The sequence below is a fragment of the Fukomys damarensis genome, unplaced genomic scaffold, assembly GCF_012274545.1.
Source record: "Fukomys damarensis isolate Sample0158 unplaced genomic scaffold, DMR_v1.0_HiC HiC_scaffold_17, whole genome shotgun sequence".
NCBI lineage: Eukaryota > Metazoa > Chordata > Mammalia > Rodentia > Bathyergidae > Fukomys > Fukomys damarensis.
In genome coordinates this window covers 6,679,848-6,707,820 of record NW_022900929.1, presented here as the reverse complement: position 1 = coordinate 6,707,820, position 27,973 = coordinate 6,679,848, and the positions used below count along the sequence as shown (strand labels likewise).

The window sequence follows — 27,973 nt, the reverse complement described above, 5'->3', positions numbered from 1 at the left end:
TTCCATTGGGCAAAACCTGCCTCACGTTTTCCTGTTAACTAATGGCAAGCGGCTGGGGCACGGAGGCGTTGTCCAGGCTGGGCGCGAGGTGATGGCGTCATCAATGGAGACGTAGGTTACTGGGAGAGCCGCTGGTTGCCAAAGCAACTGGCCCTTAGGCAGAAGCGGGCAGGCAGGCTTCAGAGAAACTCCACCCAGGGTATGGGAGGTGGGCGCTCGCTATTGGCGTCCTGCTCTTGCTGAACTTTAAAAATCCAGTGTACAGAAGAACTGGTGATAAAAAACAGAAACAGAGAGTGGAGATTGTTACAGTTGCGCTTGTCACCATTTAAAACTTCAACAGTGTTAGGAGCGTTCATGTACAAAAGACGGTGAAGATGTGTCTGCAAGGGCAGCAGCTAAGAGGAGAGGTCGCCTGGAGGTCGGGGCAGACAGTGGGGTAACCCGGCGCCATCAACGGTGAGGTCAGCACGGATGCAAAGACCAATTTTCTGTTTAATCTTTCGATTTTTAAGAATAATAATGCAGTCAGGTGTGGTGGCACACGCCTGTAATCATAGCTACTCGAGAGTTTTAGCCAATAGGATTGCAAGTTCGAGCCCAGTAGGGGCAAGATAGTGAGACTCTGTTTCAAAATAATTTTAATTATATTTTTAAAATAGTAAATTAGAAGGGCTAGGATTGTAATAGAGCACTTACTTGTTTGCCACGTGTGAGGTCCCTAGCATTAGAAAAAAAATAATAGATCTGGGCTTGTTATCCTATGGGATACCAGATTAAAAAAAGAAAGAAAGAAAAGAAAGAGAAAAAGAAAGTCTGGTTTATGACATGAGAGTGGTACTTTAGTAGTAAAATATTATGAAGTCAACAATCAAAGGAAAAAAGTAGCTGAGGAATGTTAGCCTGACATTGAGGACTGTTTTCATTCAGAGATCAGTGAGTTCTGGAAGAGGTAGCTGAGAAGTTGAAATTATGAACAGGTATTCTGACAGGTCTATGGTTCCAGAGACTACAGACTGTTATCCCATCTTTGGGTTGGGATTGGGAAAAGCTGCAGGGGGGAGGGTGGTTGAAAGCAGTAGTAGACTAGCCCTTAGGGGACTTCATGAGATTCATTTGAGCTTCTGAAAGTGCATTTCTGTAAGTCAGGATTAATTACTGGTACCGCTACATAGGTGAGAGAAGAAAATGCAAAATTTAGAATGTGATATTACTTGCCTCAAATTATAATTGCTTATAGATTACATCTAGCATCCTATAGAATTAGCTGTGTACCTAAAAAGACAACACATTTTTTTCTTTTTTCATTCTTTTTTGAGACAAAAATCTTGCTGTGTACTCCAGGCTGGCCTTGAACTCGAGATTGTCTTGCCTTGATCTAATGAGGGCTGGGATTACAGGTATACACCACCACACCTGGTTAAAGCAACAGTGTCAAAAGTCAGGAGAAACAATATATTGTTTTCATTACACAGTGGATTGGTAACCTACCCACTCGTATTGAAAATTGTGATTTCATGGGTCTTTATGAGGTCCAATGGTCAGGGTCTCAGCCTCTTCATGACCCTCCTTTCATGACATGTGATCCCACACAGCAAAAGGCCTGCTTCACCCAGAACCTGGGGCCTCTTGGTGTCTGCCATGTAAACATGACATGTTGGGTCTTCCAACTGCAGGACAGCCTGCATTATAGGCCCAGTGTACTGCAGAGCCTTGTTTTGCTGTGCACCCAACTCAGAACTCAAAATCAGCTAGGTCTGGTGGTGCATACCTGTAATCTCAGCTAGCCAGACAGGAGAATGTCGAGGCCAGCTGGAGCAACTCTGAAAGATCTTTCTCAAAGTGAAAAACAAAGAAGAGCTGGAGATGTAGCTCAGCACTTCCTGGGTTCAATCTCCAGTACTGCAATCAATCAGACATCCAAGCTACCCAACGAATTGGTGGTGGCCATATGAAAAATGACATAAGTGACCTCCAGAATCCAAGGACATTACCCGAGAGAAGCAGCACTCCCACTTAATGGTAGAAGATTGTACTTGTGTTCCATTTCTGCATCCCAAATGAACCCAAAATTTAGCAACCCAGAACATTTACTTTCTCCCATTTCTTGGGTTGGGACTGTGGGCAAAGCTTGGTTCTGTGCCTTTGCCATCAGGTCTGGCACATGCCAAGGCATAGCCAGAATGTCTGCCAGAGCTATGGTAACATCTGAAGGCTTGTCAGGGACCATGCACTCCCAAGCTCACTCTTTCAAGTACTGGAAGGATTCATTTATCTAAGGGCCCTGGACCAGGTCCCCCACAGCCAGGTTACCAGGGGCCTATCCACAGGGCAGCTTAGGACATGGTACATGGCTTCCCTGCGAGTGAGCAAGAAAGGGCACACACAAGACACAAGTATAGCCTATTTTCAACCTTATCTCACAAATGACTTCCCATCATTTCTGCTGTATCCTTTTCACAAGGTCAGCTCACCCAGGATGAGGGGTCATCAGGAAGAGAAAGTGTGAATAAGGCCATGTGAGAGCCTGCCTGTCTCCAGGGGGCAGCATCCAAAAACACGGGCCCCAGGCTGAAAACATGGCCCTGGAATAAGGAGGATGTTCTATCATGCTTAGACCACTAGACACAAAAGGCTTCATTCATGTGTCTGAACACTGAAGCTCAGGGTTTCTCATCTTCCTGCCTGACACACATACGTCCTGTCAGGCCACCCAGAGTGCTTGCCACCTGCTCTGAACCAGGTCTGATTAGCATGGCGTCACCAATATGGCCAGCCCTGGAATGGCAAGACCACTGATGTCCCTTTAGACGCTGCTCATTTAGACACCATCCACTTACGGGCTATAACAGCAAATAGGAGTTAACAATAGATAAGGTAATGAATGTGACCCACTGTCCTACCCTTGTGAATATACATGGCTTTAAATTCTCTTTCTTGATCAGCAGTCACATGCCAGGTGCCAAAGACTGTGCCAATCTATCTAAACAGAAAGCATGGGCACCAAGGCCATATTTAGTGGCTGCCAATCAGCTGCACGATCCATACAGGGCCACATATCCTTCCTATATCAGAAGGAGCTGGTCCCCATAGTACCATCCACGTGAGGTACTGCCTGTTCCACGGGTCACAGACCCAACAGCCAGGTCTGTCAGCTCTGAAGTATCCCCACCCCAATCTGTACCTAGGGAGGGATTAGTGCCATAGAATGAGCCTGTGGCTCCACCTGGCACACTGTGGGATAAATCTGGGCCAGGACTCTGCCATCAAGTGCAGTCTGATGGGAGCCAGGACCCACACACTGTCTCTAACAGCTGGTCCTGGCTCTGGGACTGCCTTTCTGCAGTGTGTGGTCTGTGAAGAGGACTCAGTGCTATTTATTAATATATTTGCCATGGCCTTGCAAGATCCTGCCTCAAGGGGTTGCAGAATCCATTTCAGTGAATGGATTCTATGCCTAAGAATCAGTTTAATGTGCAAACTCTCCAGGGACAGTAATCTGACAACAGCCTTCTGTGCACTAGCTCTTGATCTGTTTCAGTTATACAAACCAAGCTAAACCCTTGTTCACTGTGCGTCTCATACCTGGAATACCAATCTAGTGGCCCCTGCCACAGTTCCTGCAGTACTTTTCCTATGGCTGTCACTCTGGCCTTGCTGGCTGTTACAGTATGATTTGGTACATCTCTGATTGGAAGTTGCAGGATTGCCTGTGCTGTTCCAAACTCTAATGTACCTGATGGACACAAGGGAGCTCAACTCTTCTAACATGAGCCCTGGCCTGCAGGGGACAGTGCTGCTGGTCTTGTCAGCCATGCTGTGTCCCCCTTACTACCAGTCCACTACTCTGCCTTGCTTGAGGGAAAGGTAGGCTTTGGGCTCTCGGAAACTCAGTTGTGGGTACTTTGACAACTCTGCTGTCACAGGTACTACTCCACATGCCTCCTGCCCCCTGTGCATGCTATCAAAGCAATGCTGGGAGCCTACCTTATCTGCTGAAGGGCATCCCAATGCCCAGTCTCAGAAAGTTATCTTTTTGAGGGAAGATATACAAAAATAAATTTTTTTTGCATTTCTGTTTTTTTGGAATGCTAAAAGTGCCTAGAGGCAAGGATACCCCAGTATCCCTGAATATTCCAGCATGAAAAACAGGTTTTTGAATATCATCCCCCACCAAGAAGAACTGGGGTCCTTGGAGAAATGGTGTAGGGCTGTGGCAGGGAGAAGAAGATGGGCCTGGAGTATCTTGTTAGGCTGGTCAGTAAGGAAAGAAGACAACAACAAAATGAGTGACACAGGATGGGGTTCAAGGACAGTCCCACACACACCTCAAGGTAGAGACAGGGACTGCTATTTGATCCGCCAAGTAGGTTCTTCACTCATGTCACAGATTAAGAATTCTAGGATGTGTCAATGTGAAGTATAGTCAGATTTATTAGGCAGAGTTAGAATGTAAGGCAGAATAGGAAAAGGAATGCACCTTGAACATTAGAATGGGGCTCACTGTGATGCAGGGGTTCAGCCTAGCCACTGCCAAAAAGCACAAGGCCAGATTTGATGTCTTAGTTAAAGGGGTAAGGGATGGGATGATCTTTATCTCAGTTCTGGTTTCATAGCTCCAGAGGAATCCTTATAGTTTAAGGGGCAAGTCTGTTCCCACACAATGACTGTCTTTGCTTAGCAGTGACACTGCCTCAATTTCCACCATGGGGTAATTTCTCCTGCTTTGGGGGAGGTGATACCATACAGTAGCCTGCGAGTCTCTGCTTTTCTGGAATCTGAGGTGATTGTAGGTTTGGAAACTTCCAGCTGTCATACCAGGAGGGTCTGGATGTTGGGAAAGCTAGTAAGTGATGTCCCTGTGTTATAGCTGAATGGGCCAATAATAGTCCAGGTTCTTGTGTACAACAAGGGAAGAATTGCCAAGTGTGTACCCAGTAGGAAGCAGTAAGTAACTGTGTTTATTGAAGATCATAGGAAGTTGTGCCCAAGGCCAGTCTGTGTCAACAAAGGTACAACACAGCCCAAGGAAGGTGCTAGGGTGACAGAAAAGCACTGCATACAGGTCAAAGGTAGCAACTGCAACAGGAAAAAGAGACTGATAACTCTATAGGCTTTCAGAATTGCTTTAGGTGCTTCCCACTGACTCTCATGGTGCCAGTGCTCTTCGCCTAGACTCACAGTGATAAGGAAACTTCTATAGCTTTCAGTGATACAAATAGCCCACTGAGACCTGTGTGCCATAGTTTTGCCACCACTGGTCTAGAACATTGATGATCTCCTAAGGTTTTGTTATTTTATTTTCTACCACACCTAGGACAACAGAAGCAGGAATAACCTTAGGGTGTTGTGGTGCTGTTTTTAGGTTAAATGGAGGAAGGAAGTGATACATTCAGCACACACACACACACACACACACACACACACAAACACACACACATAATGTATGTATGTGTATATACACATGCATCTTACTGTGTCAGGTGTTTTAGTAATGTAGACAGAGGTGTTGGGTGAGGTATTAAATATTATCAGCTCCTTAGATTCTAATTACTATTACTCCTTAGAGCTCTGGTCCTCAAAAATCTTTTATAGCTACTTTTGACTGACTAGGGGCTTTGGCCCTCCCTAGAGTGCCAGAACCAAGGAACCTTTGCCCTGACTGATCTATGAGTTCAAGGGAGCTGAGCTCTTTCTCCAAAGATTTTTTGATGAATCATGGATGTGGAAGCAGGTTTTGATCTTGAATTATGGTCATCACCAGTAGATTGACAGCTGCTGAACATGAAGAAACAAATTTAACTAACAGATTAAAGTACTAACTAACAGATCTAAATAGGAGGGCTGTGAGAAGCACTAATAAATGCCATGTCCAGGACAATAACCAGGATCCCCAATTCTGTATATTTGGCTAGGACATCTATAATTTAGTTTTTAAAAAATGGATTGGGGAAGCATTGTCAGACAATTTTGTGCCTTTTTTCTAATTATTGTAGACCTATTGACAAAAGAAGTACTTTTTTAAGGGACAACCATAGCCCCTTTGTTTTAGCTGTTAGGGGATCTAGGTCCCTATGATGTTGTATGGCTACTGCTATAGTGAGTATCTGGTTTTAAAGGAAGATGATATTTTGGACAACTTTCTCTAAGCTGTCTGTCAAGTTCTTAGGTGATGATAGAAGATGTGATTAGCTCTAAGGTCTCATGTAAGAAGTTACTGTTTATTGTCTTCATTAAAGGCAGTTTTGGAATAATCTTGGATGATCTAAAAAGAAACAAAAAAAATCAAAAGATGTCATTTTATAACTCTAGAGCCTGTTCTGACCTGGAAGGGAAGGCCCAGTAAAGGTGTTAATGCACACCCAGGAGGTGTGTATATCCCTTACCCATAGACATGTGGGTGAAGTTTATTGGCCAATCTTTACCAGGGGAGGACTTATGCTTCTGTATTGTTTTAGGCAATAGGAAGGCATGATTCTGTGGGTTATGAAGTACACAGACAGGACATGTCATATAGATTTGGACTATAACATTATGGATTTAAGACCCTATAAAGAGCCCATTTGCCATAGTGGTGTTTGCATCCCACCCTAGGTGGAAGGCATCATGTAGGGACTTACTTTCCACTGCACTTTTTGAGGTAAGAGCCCACATACCACCACTGTCCCTTTTGGGTTTTTCCCTCATTACCAATCATTTGAAGTTCTTCTGTAGAGTATCCTGGCTTTAAGTCAAGATCTTGGAATGGGATTATTGGTAGAGCTGTGGATGGGCCAGAATTATATTGAAGAGTGGCCTGTTTGGCAGTAGAATCTGCTTTAGAATATTTCTGGGAGACAGAGGCTTGATGTCTCCTGCAATGGGCAACAGTTACCTCATTTGGGAAATTTACTGTCTTGAGGTTGAGGATCTCTGGTCCATGTTTTATTGGAAACCACTGACTAGTCAAAAGTATTTTTTTAAATGGCTGCATGTGCATGTTAAACAGAAAAGCATATTTGGAGTCATTTTGTGTGTGTGTGTGTGTGTGTGTGTGTGTGTGTAATATGCCCTATGCAAGTTGGAGAGCCTAGGTGAGGGCAACAATTTCTGCCTGTTGAACAGAAGTCCTAGGGGGAAGTCCTCTTGCTTCAGTGACTGGGTGGGGCTGACTATGGCATAACCTACCTACCTAAGGTCATTGTTCATGAAACTGTGGCCATCAGTGAACCTTGAGATATCTGGCCCTGTTAATGGCTGGTCTCTCAGATCAGGTCCACTGGCATAATTTTGGGTGATGGTCTGTTCACACTCATACTTTACTCATGTTTTATCTACTGGTATGTTGGGGGAAGTGTGGCTCGGTTTAAAACAGTATAAGACTAAAGAGAAACATCTGTATTTTTAATAAGAATGGTCTGATATTTAGTGAGCCTTTTTTCCAGTTATCTGCAAATATCCCTTGAGTTCTAACAGAGTCTTAACTTGATGTGGAGTAAGAACTAAGATCTTTTGTCCTAAGGTTATCTTAGAAGCTTCCTGGCCTAAGAGTATCATAGTGGCTATTGTTTGTAGCCAGGTAGGCCATCCCTGTGTTGCTCTATCTAATCACTTGTAAAAATAAGCAACTGTTTTGTATTTTTTTGGGGGGGGCAAATGTTGAGTTAGCATTCTCATAGCTACTTCTATCTCTCAGCCATGAAGAGAGAAAAAGGCTTAGTTAGGTCTGACATTTCTAATGCAAGGGCCTGCATCAAGGCCTGTTTTAAAGTGTTAAAAGTTTTTTGAGCAGCTGTTGTCCATTTAAGGGTTAAGTTTTTGGTCTTCCAAGTTGTCTCATATAGTGGTTTGGCTATACTCCAAAATGAGGTATCTATATGTGGCAGAAGCCTGACATTGCCAAGAAAGCCTTCTGCTGCTATTTGGACTCTGGAGAATCCAGACAGCAAATTGTCTCTGTTATCCTTGAGGACAATTGTGTTTGTCTTAAAGTTAAAACATATCTCAGACATGTCACCTTTGGTTGACAAATCTGGGCTTTGTGTTGTGACACCTTATAACCTCATTTTGCTAGAAATTGACAGTCTTAATGGGGCTTACTATACATAAGCCCTGAAAACTATTTTATGCTTACCTTGGTGTCCTCAAGCCTTGAGGGGGGTGAGATAGACTGGAGTTATTTAGTTATAAACCTTGCAATACAGGAAATCCTTAAGTGATTATGTCTACATGCAGAGTTTTAAGGTAATAAGAGAGACAAAAATATCTCCTTTCTAGATAGAAAATATCTTTACTTTTTCTATCCTGCTTCATGAGGACATATCAAAAAGACAAAGGAAAGGTGCTGTGACAACAAGACAGCCACATTTAAAAGAAGTAATTGGAATCCTTCCTCACACTTCCTCCACATGTAGGATCTAAAACTGTGAAACACTTGGAAAAAATAAGGGTAAATCTTCACAACCTTGTATTTGGCAATGGTTTCTTAGAGGTGGCACCAAAAGCACATGTAACAAAAGAAGAAATACACAATTGGCTTCATCAAAATTAAAAACTTATGGAAGTGGATATGTAGCTCAATGGTAGAGTGCTTGCTTGCCTGGCATGGAACCAATCTTTAGCACTGCAAAAATAATTTTGTACACTTTGCACATCAAAACTCACCATCAAAGCTAGGCATGGTGGCACACACCTGTGATCCCAGCACTTGGGAGGCTGAGGCAGGAGGATCACTGTGAGTTCAAGACCAGCCTTGGCTACATAGTGAGTTCCAGGTCAGTCTCAACTACATAGTGAGACCCGGGTGTCAAAAAAACAAAACAAAACAAAACAACAAAAAACTCACCATCAAGAACTTGAAAAGAAAGCTCTCAGAAGAGGAGAAAACATTTGAAAATAGTTTTTTCTGAGAAGATATATAAAGACTATAAAGTACCCATGCACCTCAACATCTTCCTGGTGCAGTTCCTGGTCATATATCAGATCTATAAATTAATTGGGGGAAAATAGACAACTTCACAATGTTAAGTATTCAAAGAGGAAGGACCACTTTTTCTCACTTTATGTCTACTTTTGGGTCCTTTGTGAGTCTTGATGTTTTTCCAATATAGGTCTTGCATACTCCTCAAGTTTATTCCTAAGTACCTTACTGGCACTGTAAATGGGATCTTCTCGTCCATTATCATCTCCTGACTATTATTTCTGGGAATGCAGGCCATTAAGTACTGTGTTAGCTTCATATCCTATTCCCTCCATGCCACATTCTGTGATAGTTTGTGGGATATGAATATTTTATTAACTTAATAAAGTATGGCTCCCTATTTTGTTGGATATTGTTATTGATGTCTGAGATACTAACCTCTCATTTTCCTTTTTACTAAGTGTTAACATTCTTTAGATATCTTTCTCTGGCCTAACATTACTACTTCTTCCTCTTTCTCTGCCTGTGGATCTGTCCTGCTCACCTCACGCTGCTACAATATGTCACATTATCACAACTTTCAGCCAAAGTGGTATTGACACGCGTGTTCCACTTGACACTCAACTCTCCAGAAACTCCACACCAGCACATACACTCACCTCCCTGGCTTCTCCATGCTGTCACCTAACACCTCAAACTGCACCTCACTCAGTGGCACTGGGAGAAGCTAGGTGCTATCCCCGGTCCTCTGTCTCTGCACATCCCACTGATGAAATAGTAGAAGATCCCATCGAGCTCGCTGCTCTCCCCTCTCCTGCTGTCATTCTCCTCCAGGTCCCTGACTTCTCACTTGGTCACTCCAACCGCCCATGAAGGTCTCCTCTTTTCTACCATCTCCCTCTAACCACTTCTCCACCTTGTACAGCAGTTCATTTTGTTTGTGATTCTCCAGAGGGAAAAATGTTGTAGCCCACTTCAGAAAGCAGTCTCCAGACTCTAAGAGTAAATAGCTGCTATGCTCTTGGTATAATTTCTTAAAAACATATTTTTAAAAGTATTTTTATGCCATTTATTACAGGCAGTTCTATCACTAGGTACATTCTATGACCTCACAAAATAACACAGCAACAAAGCAGTGAGCATTTCTGGTGTGGGTAGAACCCTGTGAAACAAGGCAGTGACTAGAGCCACACCTGTTCACAGGATCTCAAGCAGGAACAGCCCCTATACAATGTCATGACTCTGTTGGCCACTAGTGGAGTTCTGAAAAATGAGATGGGGACCAGTTCTCCTACACCCTCATCAGCTCATATGTGTGGAGCCCTCAATAAGGATGATGCAAACAGAGACCCCGGTGACCTGACCTTTTCAGATATTTGTGGAGGCAACAAAGAGGTGAGCAGAGATTCTTGTCTTGACCACATGAGAAGTATGGAGACCCCTAAAATCAGTTTCTGATCTAGGGACCAAATCTCCTGATGTAACAGCAAGCAGCCACACACAGGCTGTGGCTACAGAAATTTGAATTTCAGATCCACATGAACAGAGAAGAGTCACATAACAATTTTGAAAAGATGAAAATAAGTTTATTATAAAAGTACATCAGATATGAACATAGTCAAATAACATATTACCATACAACGAGGCAGGATACTACACCAAAGATGAAGAGTCTTTCATGAGTCAGAGCCTTGGGCAGGCAGGAGAGAAAATGCCACACCAAACTTTCTTAAGTTCTGTGTTCAGGCAAAACTGACTTGGTGCCAATATGGCTATGTGGCTAGAAGGGATCATTCCCAGCTTTGGCTAGAGCCTGGAAATGATCATTTAATTGTGTGTGTGTGTGTGTGTGTGTGTGTGTGTGTGTGTGTGTGTGAACAGTTATCTTTATGTACTCCTTTCTGAGAAGATAGCTTTGCTGCACAAAGGCAAGCTGTTGTAGCAAAGCAGAATAGGCTTGGTGTGTGCTATAGCCAAGTGTTACAGCTGTGTTACAGTTGAGTGCCACAGCTCTGAAGCACAGACAAGTGTTACTACTCAGCGTTGCAGTTACTGAAATTTGAAGAATCTAATGGTCCCTCAAAGAGGTGGAAAAAAACCTTTATTAAACCTGTAGGCTCAGAAGAGTTTGTACTCTGAAGTCTGAACACCCTACCAGAATGAGAGCCTCCTTATATAGGGAGAGATCATAGTGGGCAAGTATGATCTTGGAGGGGAGTGGGTAGAGTTATAGAACATTCCTGAAAGGGGAAGAGCTAACAGAACATTCTTGAGAGAGCACGGAGTTCAAACAGTTACAAAACATTTTGACACATTGGGCAGGACTGCTGCCAGCAGCACAACCTGTTATACATCTGGAACAAAACATTCTGTGGAAAGAAAAACCATGGAAGCAAAGCAAGGAACTGTCTGATTGTGTAACATTGCTCTATCACACAAGCCAAGGTCATTCAGCACATATTGCATTTCACTGACAAACCACTTTTAATTCTTTCCCTGACCTCTGACCATCTTAGGTACATAAGGAGAGCTCTGTGATGTGGATGTGAGTTGAGCACCCCATGCCCTGACCATCTCAAGGAGGTGTGGAGCACTACACAAGGGCAATGGGAACAGAGCCCACCCAAAGTTTATTTTGAAATGAGAGGTAAATGGGTAAGGGGAGAAATCACTCTGCAGAGCAAACATAGGACAAACACACAGACAGGAAAGGATACAAGTAACAACAAAGGTACATCCTAGGTCCGAAAGACACGGAGAGGCTATGGTGGGGGTAATGAGGGCAAGATCAACACTGTGTCTTGTCTCTCTGATACCATCCAAATCTTATAGGAGCTTCTGAGAAGTTCCTAAGAATTACGTGATACTGTTCTGGAATCTGGTAATAGATAAGTCCCACCAACTACTCTCGCTGTGCTTGTGGATGTATAATTGACAAGTCCTGCTTATTTCGCCAGCCAGCTTTGCCACGTCCCACCTCCTATATCACCCTGATGGGGATGTGAGCCCTATCCATGGGGAAGGGGAGCACAGCCCACCACACAAACACAGGCTGACCACTCAGGCATGTGAAGGCCCTGGAGGATGTGAGCAGAACTGCCATGTCCTGCCCACCTCACCTGTACGCAGAATCCTCTACAATGTGGATCTGAGTAAAACACTTTTCCATTCACTTTCTCAGGGGTGTGGAGTCCTTGGTCAGGAGGAGGATGTGAGCAGAGCCTTCCAGGTCATCACGGCTGAAGCTGTTTGTGGCGTCCTCTGAAACAATGCTGTGAACAGTGCACCCCTTGTCCTGAGCACCTCTGGTATGTAGTTCCCTCTGGAATGTGGGTGTGAGCAGAGCACCCCATGTCCTGACCAGGCAGTGGTTCCAAGTATTTGAGAGGCCCAACATCTCCAATGTTCAGACTGCCTCAGGCCTGTGACACAACCTGTACCTTTTGAGTATGTGTGGAGCCCCGCGTGTGCTAACCATCTCAGGGACATATTGAGGCCTCTACATTGTGGAAAAGGGCAGATCCCCACTACCTCTTAAACATCTCAGGCATCTTCCTTGATGAGCATGGCAAGTGAAGCCCTCTTACATTGTTGATGTCACGTGTGAGTGTAGTCCTGCAGGGTGTGGATGTGAGCAGAGATCAGGCTGACCTGACCATCGCAGGTGTATGAGGAATCCTCCAAAATGCAAAAGAAAGCAGAGACAGCCCCATAAATCCTGGCCAAATCAGATGCATGGGGTTCTCTAAAATCCTCATGTGAGGGGAGGTCCCATCCATCATCCCGTGCATGTATGCAGACCTCTACTGCATGATGGTGAACAGGCACCACCCTGCTGCTGAATCCTGACCAGGTCAGGCAAGTGCAGGGCCTCCTACAACATGCATGAGCAAAGGCTCTCAAGTCTCACCACCCCAGGAGTCTGGAATCTTCCAAAGAAAGCGGGAAGAACCCCTGTAATCTGAGCTTGTCAGCCATATGGAACTTGGTAAAAAAGGATGTGACTGGAGCCCCTCATGTGCTGTGTATGTAACGTGTGTGGTGTGCTCTCACAATGATGTGAGCTATGCTTCCCCATGTAGCCCACATCAGGTGTTTGAGTCACCTACCACAAGTACATGATAAGACAGCAAAAATAACTAACATTTCAAGGGGGTGGAACATTCAAAAACCTACACATGAGCATAGACCCAACTCCCACAGATCCTGATTATTTCAGGCATGGGCAGAAACTTCGAAAACATGGGTTTGACCAGGAATTACCAATTCTATCAAATGCAAGTGTGTCTGGATCCCTCTACGCTATGAATGTGAGCAGAGCCTCTGAAAGTCCTGAGCCCTGCAGTCACATGTGGGGCCCTGTACTGCGTGGTTAAAAGTACAGCACCCGAGGGCTGAGGATTTAGTTCAGGGGCTCCTCTGCCCGCCTCACAACCACAGGTCCTGATTTCCATTCCTGGTACCAAATAGATAAAGCACCCTCATGTGCTGACCACCGCAGGTCTCACTGGAGCCTTGGGCAACAGGAATGTGAACAGAGCCCTTCCAGGTCCTGACAATGCCAGCTATGTGCGGTACCCGTACAATGAGAAGGGCAGCAGTGCCCCTCAAGTACAGTGTCTCCATCGTGTACGGAGCCCTCTAGAAATTGGACATGAAAAGAGGCCCACCCTTTCCTGACCCGCTCAGGTAGGTGCAAACCTTCTACACCATGATGTACGCAGAGCCATGCCCGTGTTGTGCTCATCACATGCCTGTGTGAAGACCTCTCCTACATGGATCGTGAATAGAGTGGCCGATTTGCTCAAAGACTCAGGCACACAAGCAATTCTGTAGAACTCTCTAAGTGAGCAGAGTCTTCCCATGTCTGGAAAGTCTCGGGTATATGTAGAGCCCTATACAACATGGCTGTCAATGGAGCCTTCCCTGAGGTTATGATTTCTCAAGGTAAACAGCCTTAAACATGGGGCGCGTGAACATATTCCAACTTCTAATGTGATTGTGAGCCCTCTCCCCATGCAATGTGAGCATAACCCCCGATCCTGCCCCTCTCAGGAGCCTGTAGACACCTCTACACCATAGTGTGGGAAATGTGCCTCGGACTCTCACAACCTCAGGTATTTGTGGAACCTTCTATAAAGTGACACAGAGCACAGCCTATCTCAAATTCTAATACTGCTTAGAGCCTCAGTGAATCCCACTTTAGCCTGGATGTTGACAGAACATACCACCTCCTGAAAGCCTCAGGAGTGTTAGGACCACGAAAGTCACAGGGCAAATGTGAAAAGAAGCCCACACATGAATCCTGATTGACCTATTAAGGCAGGTGGGGATTACTGTGAAATGTGGACATGAGCAGGCCGCACCACGTCCTAAAATGTCAGGCACTTGGGAGGACCTGAACAACGTGAACGTGAAGACCAGCTCTCCATATGCTGCTCTCCATACTCAGGGCACATATGATCTCTCTGCAAATGGAAGAACATGGAGTACCCAGAGGGCATCTCCGTTCTGTCTCATATGGAGCCTTCCTCCAGGTGGGGAGGACAGGGGCCCCACTGATTGCTCAGTCCCAAGAGGTGGAAAGCTTCTGAAGCAGGGATATTACTAGACTTGTGCCAGTACTCACACCCCTGTGTGGAATCCTCCTTAATGTGGATGTGAACAGAGAATACAATGTCCTGACTATCTCACAAAAGTGTGAATAACGCTACAGGGTGAGTATGAGCTGAATATGCCCTCAAGTCACACAAACACATACACACATGCTTACCATCTAGGGCCTGTATGGAGCCTCCCTAACGAGCTGTATATGGGGCCCTCTCTAAAGAAAAGTGGGCAGGCTGCCTGCATCCCCCTGACCTGTAATTCCTCTCCAAGACGTGGAGAACATTGTACAATGTGAACTTGGCCTCAACACCAACCATCTCTCCACCTGACGAGACCTGTCTGGTGACTTTTGCTACGTACATATATATATATGTAGCCCCCAGCTCCACAATCGTGAAGTCTACCAAAAGGTTGTGAGCATAAACATGCCTGTCCTGACCTTCCCAGCAATGTGTACAGTACCGCACAATAAACATGTCAGCAGGTGCACTCTACTGTGTCTTGATGACCTCAGGCACAGTGGAGCCCTGCAAAATGTGAAAGCACAGACAGAGCTTCCATTTCTGATCCCCACAGGTGTGTGGGCCTATTACAAACTCAACTAGAACAGAGCCTCTACGTGTTATATGCATCACCATTAAAAATGGAGATGTAGCTGGGGGGGGGTGGTGCACACCTGTAATCCCAGCACTTGGGAGGCTGAGGCAGGAAGATCGCATGAGTTTTAAGACCAGCCTGGGCTACATAATGAGTTACAGGTCAGTCTCAACTACATAGTTAGACCCTGTCTCAAAAAAAAAGGATGGAGACCTATGCTGGGCATTTAGCTCAGTGATTCCACCACTTGCTTCATAAGCTCAAGGGCCTGAGTTCAATTCATGGCACCAAAAAAAAAAAAAATGTATAGAGACCTGTACACAGAGAACAGTCATTTCCAGACCAATGTAGGCCTGTGGAAAATCTCTACAACATGGCTCTGACCGGCATCCCCCACCACACAGTCTCTGCATCTCCCAAGCGTGAAGCCAACCTCAATGTGAATGTGAACAGATCACCCCATGTGCTCAGGAGCTCAGTCATGGGTGGAACCCTGTACACCTGGAATGTGAGCAGAGCCTCTCCATGTCCTGTCCTCTACAGGCCTGGGGGAACTGTGGACAACGTGGATGTGAGCAGCCCAGCTACATGCTGACCCTCTCAGGGGTTTCGAGCCCTCTGTTCCAAGGAGGAAATGACCTGAGCTTTCTAAGTCTGCACCACCCCAGCTGCTCTCTATATCACTCAACTGGCTGGACCACATGGGTCGGGAATGTGGATTTCTCAGTGGTGTGGATGACAACAGAGCACTCCGCATACCATCCTCACTCCGTATGTGTGCTGCCCTTTATAATGCAGCTGTGAATGAGAGGCCCAAGGTCCTGAGCACTTCACTTGTGTGTGAGCCTCTAAAAAGAGAGCACAGAAGCAAAACCATTGCCAATGTCCTCTTCCTGTCTGGAAGGTGGGGACCCATAAAATGTGTATGTGAACAGGAACCCCACCCACGTCCTCATGTCCTCAGACCTGTGTGGAGCCCTGTAGAGTGTGGATGTAAATAAGCTCCCTGGGTCGTGACCAAGAGCCCCATCCATGTAGCCGTGTAAAACTTTACTCTAAGCTGAACTGTACCCCCGCCCATGTCCTGACTACCTCAGGCCTATACAGAGCCATCCACAATGTGAAGGGGACCTGAGCCCCACTCTTGTCTTAAGCACCTCAGGTGTGCAAGCAGCCCCTTACCAAGTGGGTGTGAGCAGAGCCTCTCTCTGTCCTGAACAACTCAGGTACGTGTGGTGCCCTGCACACTGTGATTGTGAGCAGAGGCTCCCCATGTCCTGATGACCTCAGGCATATTGGTGGTACCCTGGACAGCACGAATGTCAGCACAGCTCTGGCACACACTGACCATCCCAGGTAAGTGTGGTGCTGCTACAAGGAAGGTGTCAGCAGACCCCATATGCCCTGGACACCTGCGTCAAGCTTCGACCTTCTGCAAGGTAGAGGTGAAAAGAGACCCACTACTTCCTGTCCCTCTCAGGTACGTGTAAAACTTGTGGTATGTGGATGAGAGCCAAGCTATTCTTGTGTTCTGCTCATCTTATGCCTGTAGAGCCCTCTTCAACATGGAAAATGAACAGAGCAGGCCATTCCGTCTATGCCACAGGCATGCGTGGATCCCTCTATGAGGAAATGGGCACGGCCCCACAGGCAGAAGTCTCAGGCAGTTTGGGAGCCCTGCTTAATACTCTATGTGCCCTGAACCCTGTCCTGTCTGGACACGTTCTGGCAGGGAAGAGCCCAGCCAGGTGGGGATCATTTCTCAAAGTACAGAGCCTAAGACAACGGGAAAGTGTACACACTTCCCATGAGCAAACATGTACTGTGATTTTGAGCACTCTCCAAGGACAATGGAAACACAGGCCCCTCGTCCTGAAACTCTGATATCCATGGAGACCTCTACAAAGCACTGTGAAAAACACACCACCACATCTTCTCAACCTCAGGTGTTGCTGAACCTTTTATAAAGTTCAGAGGGAATGGCCCCTGCCTATGTCCCAACTATATCAGGCCTCTGGGACCGTCTTTCACCTGGAGGAGGCCAGAGCATCCCCTGTGGGGGCCACGTCTGGCTCCTGTGGAAGAATCCAGTAGTGGAATGTGGACAGAGGTACCCACATACATCGTGACATCTGAAGAACAGGGAGAGTCCTTCACAGTGTATCTGTGAGCTAGGCCCACCACCTACATTCCTGACACACATAGGCCTTTCCGAAGACCTGAGACACATGGATGTGGAAAGCGGCCCTCTATGTCCTGCCATCAGGACATGTGTGGTTCCTCTATACCAGGAGAGCACAAGCAAGGCAGCTCCCTCTCTGTCAAATGTGGAGCCTGCTACCTCACGGACAGGACAGGAGCCCCAAATCCTTCTGACCATCTCGGAAGTGTGGAAACCCTCTGCAACACGGTTGTGATCAGAGACATGCACCTGTGGTGAGGATCACACACATGATCAACGCACAACAAAGATGTGATAAGAGCTGACAAAAGCTGGAACCCTTCAAGCTAACACAGAATCATCTACAAGGTGAGTGTGCACTGAATACCCCCATCTTCTACAAACACACACACTCACACACATGCAAACACATGCTCAAAATCTCAGACAGTTGTGTGGACCTGTCAAAATGAGAGGTATGCATCATCCTTTTATGTCCTGAGAAACTTGGGCACATGTGGGGACCTGAGGGACCATGTAAGCAGAGCCTCCATGTCCTGCCGACCTGAATTATGTGCTGAATCCTCTATAACACAGATGTGAGTAGAACACAGATTTCCTGACCTTCTCAGATGTGTGTAGCCCAGGGCTATGCAAACGTGGCCTCGAGCTTCTACCCAGTGACAACTGAAGCCACCCACAGAAACCTCTGAATAATGACATGAGCAGCAGTGTGTCCCTGATCACGTCTACAGTATGCATGTGAGCAGGGCACACCATGTTCCAACGAACTCAGGCAAATGTGGAGCATCACACAACCAAAATGTGAGCAGAACCCCAGTGTCCTGAACTTCCCGGGTGTAGAAAGACACCGAGCAAATGTAGATGTGACCAGAATCTCCCGCATGTTCTGATTGTCCAGTATGGGACGCTGCTTCTATGGTGCTTACATGAGTTGGGTTTCCTATGCAAGGATGAACTCAGGCATGTGTGGAACCCTGTACAACCAGGATGTGTGAAGCCCCCTGGTGCACCTCACAGAGACGATCTATGACCCATGGCACCCAGTATAATGAGGCTGAGAGCAGGGTGTCACACTGCCGTCATTGTTGCACACATACATAGCAGGTCTCTGTAACATCCTCATGGCCAGATGCCCACCACATTTCATCCATCTCGGGAGTGTGGAATCCTGCCCATTGTGCAAGGAAGATGATAGCCTCATGTTCACACACACAAGCAGAATAATGAAGAACGTACAGGTGTAGACAATTCACTGTGCACCTACTTCTAATTTGATTGTGATCCCTGTACAAACTGGTTGTCACCTGAGATCCCCATGAACTTATTAAGTGGCTGTATCTGGGGTCCTGTCTGATATAAATGTGAGCAGGGCTGCCTGCATCCCCCTGACTTGTCACCCCTGCCTGAGGTGTGTGCAGAGCCTTGGACAATGTGAACTTGACGTGAACACCCACCATGTCCCCACATGCTCTGAATGACTTGTGCAATGACCGTGAATCCAATTCCCAGACCCAGTTTTGTTGAAGTCTACAACAAAACTGTGAGCATAAACACTCCTGTTCTGACTGTCTCAGCAAGGTGAGTGGCACTGCACAATACACATGTGAGCAGGGGCACCCACCATGTCCTGACGACCCCAGGCACTGGTGGAACCTTGTAATGTGGAAGCGCACATTGTCCGGTCCTTGACCAACTCGGGTGTGGGCTCTTTGCTAAGTCAGGTAAAACAGAGCTCCAACATGTTACACATGGAGCCAACACGAATGGTGCCCTGTCCCAGGAGGATGTAAGAGACTCACCATTTTCCAACCAATGTATGCCCTTAGAAGCCTCTACAACATGGCTATGACCAGTGCCACCTACCATGCCATCATCACACCTCACAACTTGGAGCCCCTCCTCAATGGGAATGTGAACAGAGCACCCAACATCCCCAGGAGCCCAGTGGTTTGTGGAACTCTATACACTGGGAATGTTAGCAGAGCCTCCTCATGTCCTGAAAACCCCAGGCTTGTGTGGATCCCTAACAACATTGGCATGTGCAGCCCAAAATATGCTGACCACCTCAAGGGGTTGGAGTCCTCTGTTACATGGAGGAAGAGAGCTCAGCTTTCTCTTCTAAGTCTGGACCATCTCAGCCAGTGGTAGATCCTCTACAACACGGATGTGAGCAATTCCCCACTGGTGTGACCACATTGGATATATGAATTCCTCCGTAGTGGGATGACAGAGGAGCACCCCACATCCCATCCACGTTCTACATGTGTGCAACTGTTTATAATGCAGCTGTGAATCAGAGGCCCCAGGTCCTAACCACATCTCCTGGTTGTGTGCCTCTAAAAATAGAACAAGGAATTATTCCCCGTGTCCTCATCCTATCTGGAGGGTCCCTATAAAATGTGTACATGAACATGAATCCAAGCCTATGTCCTGATGTCCTCAGACCTGTGTTTAGCCTTGTAGGATGTGGATGTACCTAGAGCTCCCCTGGTCATGACCACCAAGACCATTCACAGAGCTCTGTTCAACGTGACTGTAAGTAGAACCTCCCATACCCTGCTCATGTCCTGACTATATCAAGCATATGCAGAACCCTACATGATGTATGTGACCAGAACCCTACCCTTGTCTTAAGCATTGTACATGTGCAAGCACCCCTTATACTGTGGACGTGACCAGAGCATCTTGCTGTCCTGACCAGCTCAGGCATATGTGGTACCCTGCACACTGTGATTGTGAGCAGAGCCTCCCCCGTGTCCTGACAAACTCAGGCATTGGTGGTGCCCTGACAGCATGAATGTGAGCACAGCCCTTCCACACACTGACGGTCATGGGTATGTGTGGTCCTGACACCAGGTCAGCAGACCGCACATGCCATGAACACCTGCATTATGCATGGAGCCTTCTAAGGGTGGATGTGAGAAGAGGCCCACCATTCCCTGACTCTCTCAGGTAGGTGTGGATGTGAGCAGAACCAACCCAGTATTGTGCTCATCTCATGCATGTGGAGCCCTCTTCAACACAGAATATGAACAGAGCAGTTCATTTATTCAACACCTCAGGCATGTTGGAACCCTCTGCAAGGCATGGGGCACAGTACCCCCACAAATGCCGACCAACTCAGGCAGGTGGAGCCCTAAACATCACTCTCTGTGGGCCGAGCCCTCTCCTGTCTGGACAAATTCAGGCAGGGGTACAGCCCACGCAGGTGGTGATCATTTCTGGAAGTACACAGCCTAAGATAATGGGAAAGTGAGCACACTTCCCTTGTGTAAACTGCCAAAGAGAGTAGAGGCACAGGCCCCTTGTCCTGAATCTCTCAGATTCCTATGGAGACCTCTACAACGTGATGTGAGAAATGTTCCACCCAATCCTTAAACCCTTAGGTGTTTGGCAACCCTCTAAATAGTAACTTTGGGGACTGCCCCTCCCCATGTCCCTACTATATCAAGACTGTGTTGAGCCGACTTAAACCTCAATGTGGACAGAGCACCGCATATGCAGACCACCTCAGGCACATGTCAAAGAATCCACTAGGGGAGAGTGGACACAGGCCCACACATATGCTGTGACATCTGAAGAACGTGGGGAACCTGGAAATGAGGATGTGAGCAGGGCCATCACACACACATCCTGACACACTCAGTGAGTTTTGAAGAACTCAGCCACATGGATGTGAAGAGTGGCCATCCACCTTCTGCACATCAGGGCATGTGTGGTCCCTCTACAGCAGGAGAGCACAACCAAGGCAGCTCCATCTCTGTCATATGTGGAACCCTCTACCTCGCAGACAGGACAGGAGCTCCTCCTACTTCTGACCATCTCAGAAATGGGTGAACCCTCTACAACATGGGTGTGACTGGAGCCATGCACAGATGTGTACTTGAGTATGTGTACCTGTCCCCTATCCCCCAGATACACACACACACACGCATGCACGCACGCACACACGCACCCACACACCATCTAAGGCAGGAGGGATACAGCTCCGTACTAACCGAGAAGTAAGCAGTGTCTTCCTGCATCTGGATAAACTCAGGCACATGCAGGGCCCTACCGGAGGACGTGAGCAGAGTCTCCATGTCCTGCACACCTGAATTCTGTGCTCAATCGTCTACAACATGGATGTGAGTGGAACCACTTTCTCATGATCTTCACAGATGTGTGTAGCCAAGGGACACAAGGAGGATGTGGCCCAGGGTCTCCATATCATGACAACTGAAGCCATCTACAGAAACCTCTGAAATGATGACATGAGCAGCACCAACCCAGGTCCTGACCAGATCTGGAATATCCATGGCAGCAGTGCTCACGTGTTCTCAGGAGCTCGGGCAAGTTTGGAGCGCTGTACACCCAGGCTGTGAGTGGAAAGCCCCGGATCTCATCTGCTCAGTGAGTGAGGACACCTGGAAAATGTAGATGTGACAGGAATCTCACTCCATATCCTGATTGTCTGGGGATGGGGGGAGTGGTGCTCTGTATGATGTACATATAAGTAGGGTCCTCCATACACTAGGATACACTGAGGCATGTTTGGAGCCCTGTACAACAAGGTCATGAGCAGGCCCCTGCTGCCCTTGCACTGACCATCTGAGGCCCATGTGGCGCTGCTCAATGATATGAATGAGAGTGGAGCCCCACCCTGTTCTTATCGCTGGAGGGACTTTTATACAAGGCTGCTGTCAGTGCCGAATGGCAAGATCCCACTACATCTCCAACATTTCAAGTGCGTGGAATCCTGTCCAATGTGCATGTGAGGTGATAGTCATATATAGAAAACCTCAGGCATGAGCAGATTCCTGCAAAAAATGGATGTGAACACAACTAACCATGTATTTACTTTTCAATTCATCATGCTCCTTGTGCAGTGTGGTTGTCATCTGAGATTATGATGAGCTCACTAACTAGCTGTATATGGGGTCCTCTGTAATTTAAAAGTGAGCAGGCTGCCTTTATACCCCTGACCTGCCATACCTGTGCATGTTCTACATGTGTGCAACTGTTTATAATGCAGCTGTGAATCAGAGGCCCCAGGTCCTAACCACATCTCCTGGTTGTGTGCCTCTAAAAACAGAACAAGGAATCATTCCCCGTGTCCTCATCCTATCTGGAGGGTCCCTATAAAATGTGTACATGAACATGAATCCAAGCCTATGTCCTGATGTCCTCAGACCTGTGTTTAGCCTTGTAGGATGTGGATGTACCTAGAGCTCCCCAGGTGGTAACCACCAAGACCATTCACAGAGCCCTGTACAATGTGACTGTAAGTAGAACCTCCCATACCCCACCATGTCCTGACTATATCAGACATATTCAGAACCCTACACGACGTGAAAGAGAACAGAACCCTAACCTTGTCTTAAGCATTGTACATGTGCAAGCACCCCTTATCATGTGGACGTAACCAGGGCGTCTTGCTGTCCTGACCAGCTCAGGCATATGTAGTACCCTGTACACTGTGATGGTGAGCACAGCCTCCCCATGTCCTGACAACATCAGGCATTGATGGTGCCCTGACAACATGAACGTGAGCACAGCCCTTCCACACACTGACAATCACTGGTATGTGTTTTCCTGCTACAAGGTCAGCAGACCCCACATGCCCTGGACACCTGCATCATGCATGGAGCCCTCTATAGGGTGGGTGTGAGAAGAGGCCCACCATTCCCTGACCCTCTCACATAGCTGTGGATGTGAGCAGAGCCATCCCGGTGTTGTGCTCATCTCATGCACGTGGAGCGCTCTTCAACATGGAATATGAATAGAGCAGCCCATTTGCTCAGTGCCTCAGGCATGTGTGGAACCCTCTACAAGGGAATGGTACAGTGCTCCCCCCAACAAACGCCCGCCAACTCGGGCATGTGTGGAGAACTGTACAACACTCTGTGTGGGCAGTGACTTCTTGTGTGCGGAAAACCTCAGACAGGTGTAGAGCTTCAAAATGTGGTGCTGGGCATAATGGCACATCCCTGTAATCCCAGCACTTGGAGGCTGAGGCAGGAAGATGGCTGTGAGTTCGACCAGCCTGGGCTACACAGTGAGTTCCAGATTGGTCTCAACTACATAGTGAGACCCTGTCTCAAAAAACAAACAAAAACAATGGTGATCCTTTTTCAAAGTACACAGCTTTATATAATGAGGATGTGAATACACTTGCCAACTTCTGTGATTTCTAAGCTGTCTCCTCACCTAATAGAAGCAAAAGCACCACATCCTGAAACTCTACAAGTCCTGTAGTGCACTCTACAATGGGCTGTGAGAAATGTCCCCACACATCCTCATACCCTGAGGTGTTTATCCACCCGCTATAATGTTACCATGTCTCCACGAGCTCATGCGTCTGTGTGGAGCTGTCTTCAATCTGAATACAGCCAAAGCTCCAAACCTGGGGACCATGTCAGATGTGTGTGGAGGAATCTACTATGTGATTGTGGACAGAAGCCCCATACACATCTGGACCTGACTACTGAGGGACATGGGAGGATGCTCAACGTATAGGTGAGCAGAGCCACCACCCACATGTCCTGACACACTCAGGCATTTGTGAAGATCTGAGCAACACGATGTGAAGAGCGGCCTTCCATGTCCTGCCAATCAGAGCATGTGTGGTCCCTCTACAAACCATTTGAGGCCCAAGTGGTGCCTGGTACAACGTGGCCAAGAGGGAAGCCCCACTTTCTCCTATAGACCCGACCGTGACAACGGCCACATGGCCAGATCTCCACCATCTCAGGCCTGTGCATTGTGCCCATATTCATGGGAGTTGATATCCTCATATACAGAAATTCTCCGGCACGAATTGAGTACTCTTAAAAATGGGCATGAACAAGCTCCCCCTCTACCCACTTCTAGCAACATAGTGACCCCTGTACAATGTGTTTATCGCTGAGTTTCCTATTTCCTTTCTAACAAGCTGTGTATGGGCCCTCCATATATAACTGTGAGTGGAGCTAGCCCTGTTACCTGACCTCTCATCACAACCAGTCATGTGGGGAATCTTGTACAATGTTAACTTGACCTGCACATTCCCCATGTCTTCATCACATGTGTACTGAATTGGACAGTATAATCGATAAACCAACTGTCTATTCATCTTGCTGGAAACACTACAATATTGTGAATATAAACCCCCTGTCTAACTACCTCACGAATGAGTGATATAGGCAGGGACACTCGCCCATGTCCTCAAGACCTCAGGCATTGGTGGAGCCCTATACAATGAGAACGAGACACAAGCCTCTCCATGTCCCTACTCAAGGGCATGGGTGGAGCCCAGCATGACTTTGAAGTGAGCAGAACTAGCTAACAAGACCAACTGGTTTCTTTGGAGCTCTGTGTTCCAAGGAGGAAGCTATCAGATCTGTCTATTTCCTGACCCCCTCAGCAGGTCGTCAAGCCTTCTTCAAACAAGGAACTGAGCATTGCCCCGCTGTTTTGACCACATGGGGCACGTGGAGCCCTCTGTAATGAGGTTGTGAGCAGAGCACATCCAGCAGGTGGCACACACTTCTATGTGGACGTCAGTACAACCCCCAGTATCCTGTCCATTTCAGAAAAGAGCAGAGACCTCCACAGCATGGAAATGGAAGATCTCTTAATGTCTTGAGTGTCTTCATGGGATGGGGGTCCTTATACAACAAGGAGATGAGCAGAGTCTCCCCCATGTCCTGACCCTCTCAGGTGGAGAGCTGTACAGTGAGATGTGAGCAGACACCACCGTGCCCCATTCAAGCATCCAAGTGGTCTTAGCCTTCCCCACCCTGCCCAAGGCCCCCACACATGCCAAATATACATAGTATGTAAGAGCCCTCCCTAACCTGGACATGCACAGCGCGTTCCATGTTGAGACCATCTCAGGCTATATGTGGAGCTGTCTACAGTGTAGATGGGAAAGAACCACCCCACTCTCTTTCTGAGGTGCATGTGTGCAGACATCTACAATGGAGAGGCCAGCAGAGCCTTGGAGTGCTAGGCCCCTATATAACGTGTGGAGCCCTCCACTAGGAGGATGTGAGTGGAGCCCCCCTATCACCACATTCTTGTCCTGTTGGTCACATCCCAGCCATTCAATCCACCCCACATGGAGTTCCCTCCAACTCAAGTAGGAGCAGCTCCCGTCCCCGATGTCTGACCTCGTCAGTTATGTGTGTCACTCATACATCGGGGATGGGAGCAGAGGCCCCACGCCATGCTCCCACTATCTCAGGTGTGTGAGAAGCCCTGTACAGTAACAATGTCTACAGTGGCCAGTCCTGACTATCAGTGTGTGTAGTGCATGCCAAAAGGTGGATATAGGTAGAGGCCTCACGCCTTGGCTGGCTCAAGTGTGTGGAACCCTTGAGAAAGTCACTACACTCAGAATGCCCCATCCTCACATTCTGAGTCTTTAAGTATGTGCGAAGGCTTCTACAATGTGGATGTGAGCACAGTGGTGCTGCCCTAGGTCCTGACCATCTCAGGTGTGCGTGAGGGACAATGCACATGTTGATGTATATGGATGTGTTCAGAGCTCCTATATCCGGGCCATCTCAGGGGTGTGTGAGTGCCTCTAAAATATATGAGTGAGTAGAGCCCCCCTACATCCTGACATCACAGGCATGTGTGGCATGCTCTACACTGCAGAGAGGAGCAGAGACCTCCACTCACTGAGTTTAAAAATCCCGTGTGTGGAGCCCCATCTGTGATTTCAGTATACTCCACCCAATCCTCAAGAGCAGTCGTGTCTGCAGCCTTCTAAAACATGGATGTGAGCGGAGGCCCTGACCATCATCATATGGACTGGACTCCCTACAACATGGAAGTGAGCAACGCTCCCCAAGCCCCAGCTGCCTAAGTCATGTGGACAGCCCTATCAAAATGGGTACGAAACGAGACCCCAGGGCTGACAGGTCAGGCACGTGGGGCACCTCTGCCATGTCACCTAACTGGTTGGGGAAACCTCATCAAGGTGGATGTTGGCAGAGCCCCTCCTGTCCTGGCCATCAGTGCGGATATGGGAAAGGACAGCATAAACAAATGAAATGTTTATGCAGACAGCAAACAATCTGTGAACAAAATTTAGCTCATGTCACAGTCTAAATAGTGACTGATATACTGCCGTGTTTAACAAGGCATTTTTGCATTTTTATATCACTAGAGACAAATAAAGGAAATCCATACTCATCTGGGCAAAGTCAACTCAGGACCAGAGTGAGACCAGCTTTCCAGTCACTCAGGTAACGCACAGCAATGCTGAGAAACGGTCCGAGGTCCTGACTGTGGAGCTTAAATGGATGAAATGCCTGAGAGAACATTTCAGCCACTGAACCATTTCAGAACATATCTTTCAAGTCTGAAATAGGCTAAGAGTACGGAGTGAATTTGGAAGGTTACCTGAAAAGAGCCCTTTGTTCACTGCCATCCTGCACAGCCTGGCAGGACTGCTGGGCTGTTGCCCAGAACACTGCCAACCCTCTGATGCCAGCAAAGGCCTTTAGGTGACGTCTTGTGAAAGGGATCCATACTGCAGCCCACATACTCAGAGGGCAAGTAGGCTGTTTACAGAATCTGAACGTGGAACACAAGCGTGGTTCTGGGCCAGTGCAGACACGAGCTGGATGTGCCAGCCATAGCTTAGCTAGAAAAACAGGAAAGGACTGAGGCAGGGTGTGGCTGTGTTTGCTGTAGGGAGCTCTTCCTGAGACTTCAGACATCAAGTGCCTCAAAATGCATTTATATCTAAAGTTTGAGTAACATTTGGCTCATGCACCTTCCCTACCACTCACTCCACACACAGACTCAAAACTATCTCTGCAGAATGGAAGTCTACAACCTCAAACTGGTGCCATTCAGAAGAGCACAACCACACTCAGAGGCAGGAGTGCAGTGAGACCCTGGAACTTACTGTGTGGGTGACCCCCGAGTCACCCCAACAGCACAGCTCTGTGGGGCACACAGAGCCTGTGGTGGAGAGGATCACTAGAAGACTCACAGGACAAGTGGGTCTATCCAACCGGTCACAATGCATGTCACTGGTAAAACAGGCAGGTACAAATGCGGGAAAGCTACCTACTCAAGGTGACTCCCTGCGGGAATAGGCCTGGTTGAATCTAAATCTGGCAACTCCAGATTTGGTGGACTGGCACCACCAAGTGCCACTCAGACATCTGCAGTGAAACACTGGGGCAACTTCGTATGGCAAAGCCTCCCTACCCTGAGCAGGACAGGGTCGAAACTGCTGCCTTTACTGAAAAGCACATGTAAGTTGGGAAGGCTAAACAGGATTCCCCACAGTATCGAAATTTGAAATGCATCCAGATGAGATAATTGACAACGAGAAATGGGAAGAAAAGGGTAAAGGTATAGGGAAAGTGGGAAGGATGGGGGAAAGGAAATAAGGGAAAATGAAAAATGCAAATAAAGAGTTGGTTAATGGGAGGGGAGGAGGGAGTGAACGGAGGGCAGGAACAAGGGGAAAAAATGAGAACCAAGACCTGTCATGTAAAGGTACAAGATCCAAATGATGAATGTAACTGTACTGTATACCTACAATGCACCAATAAACTCATTTAAAAAAATGAAATTTAAAATGCAGTTGGGCTTCCCTTACCCTTGGGCCTCCTTCCCCACTGGGAGCAGTGAAGCCTGCCATGCAGTCGGTTCCCCAGCTCCAATTCTTCCCACTGGCGATTGCTAGGAAGGAG

At 47.3% G+C, this 27,973-nt stretch overlaps 1 long non-coding RNA gene across 1 annotated transcript; it reads left to right on the top strand.

The window, feature by feature from the left end:
- Nucleotides 1-109: 109 nt before the first annotated feature.
- LOC104870145 lies at nucleotides 110-27,653 on the top strand. The gene is made up of 3 exons (XR_782453.3): nucleotides 110-459; nucleotides 12,081-12,207; nucleotides 26,428-27,653. It is a non-coding gene; the product is annotated as an uncharacterized LOC104870145 (long non-coding RNA).
- Nucleotides 27,654-27,973: the final 320 nt, after the last annotated feature.